Source organism: Nomascus leucogenys, chromosome 6, assembly GCF_006542625.1.
Source record: "Nomascus leucogenys isolate Asia chromosome 6, Asia_NLE_v1, whole genome shotgun sequence".
Lineage (NCBI taxonomy): Eukaryota > Metazoa > Chordata > Mammalia > Primates > Hylobatidae > Nomascus > Nomascus leucogenys.
In genome coordinates, this window is record NC_044386.1 from 66,176,202 (window position 1) to 66,177,740 (window position 1,539).

The following is a 1,539-nucleotide window of genomic DNA, read 5'->3' on the forward strand; positions in this document are numbered from 1 at the left end:
ATTTCCAAGAAAAGAAAGAGAACCACAGAAACATGAAAGTTTTGCCCAAAATAATCTCATTACTGAATTGTAGATCTGGGAATTGGCTCCCCAAGTGTGGCTTGGTTCTCAGTAGCATTTGCTCCTGAAGGTGGTGTACTATTTGCATAGCTAATTAAAGCAGGATGCATATTGAAATGCCTTAATAAAAGGTTGCCCAGTAGTGAGGAAGACAACTACTCCCGATAAAGTGATTTTGTAAGCAGGAAATATTTCTTGCTATACTGTTCCTGACAGCAAGACTTCATTTACTGCTTAATGGCCATTTTTTTTTTTTTGGCAGTAAAAATAGTATTTTATTACACCCCCACCCGCCCTCCCTCCCGACGAAACCCCCAGTACACCTTTCCCCTCTCCTTCCCACAGCAACGTTACAATCAGAAAAAAAAATAAGTTTCAGGGGGCAGGATTGGAGGGGGGGAGGGGATATGGGTAAAAACAGTCAAATCACAACAGGAATTTTTCAAAATAGGTTATTCCACTTAGTCATCATCTTCTCCCTCATCTTCAGGTTCTCGTTTTCGCTTCTGACTCCTTTCTTCACCGAGCTTTTCTTCATCTTCCTCATCATCTACCTCTCCATCGTTATAACATTCTTAATCCTCCTCCTGCTCTCCACGCACGTCCTCCTCTTCACCTTCCTCCTCCTCTTCCTCCTCATCCTCCTCGTCTTCCACTACCTGAGCATCTTCATCATACTCCTCCTCATCCTCATCCTCATCCTCCTCATCCAGGCCCTCCACGTAGCCCTCAGCATCCAAGTTAGGGGCCTCCTTGTCGTCCGGGTCATAGCCGTCGAGATACGTGAGTTGCGGGAGTAGCTTGAACACGTTTTCTCGGTAGTCGTTCAGGTTGGTTACATCGCAATTGAAAAGGTCTAAGCTCTTGATGTTTTCAAACTTTTTTCAGTGGCTCTGTTGTGCTGAGGTCTTTAATTTTGTTGCCACTTAAATTTAGATGCGTGAGGTTCGGACACTTTTCTGCCAATACTTCCACAACCCCTGAGACTCTGTTATCGCTTAGTTCAAGCTCCTTAAGTTTAACTTTGGTAAGTTTGCGATTGAGGTGAGGCCTACGTTGATTGTACTTAAGAATTCCAGTTCTTCAAATTCATCTGTGAGGCCTTCGAGTTTGCCTTCATTCGACCGACTGTTGTCCAGGACAAGTTCTTTCATATCAGAGGGCATCCTGTTCCAGCTCTAAATGAATCCATCTGCCCATCTTCATCTCTCGCGCTCTCTGCAGAGGGTCCCGCGCCGGCGGAATTCAATCAATAACACGGCCGCGCATTTTAGGACTTCGAAGGCTCAACCAGCTCCGCTCGGTTCTTGAGCCCCCCGCACCCGCGGCGCACACTGACCTCAATGGTCATTCTTTTAATGCCGAATTTTTAAATAAGGAAACTGGGAGAGGTTTTATGTAAAGATTACCATCAAGTAAAATTGTAGAGGAAAACCCAATACCTAAGCAAAACAATGCCTATGTGTATGCATTCCAACC

The 1,539-nt window shown here is 44.9% G+C and overlaps 1 pseudogene; it reads right to left on the bottom strand.

Moving 5' to 3' along the window:
• Positions 1-405: 405 nt before the first annotated feature.
• Positions 406-1,266, bottom strand: LOC100605693 (annotated as a pseudogene).
• Between the last annotated feature and the right edge of the window lie 273 nt (positions 1,267-1,539).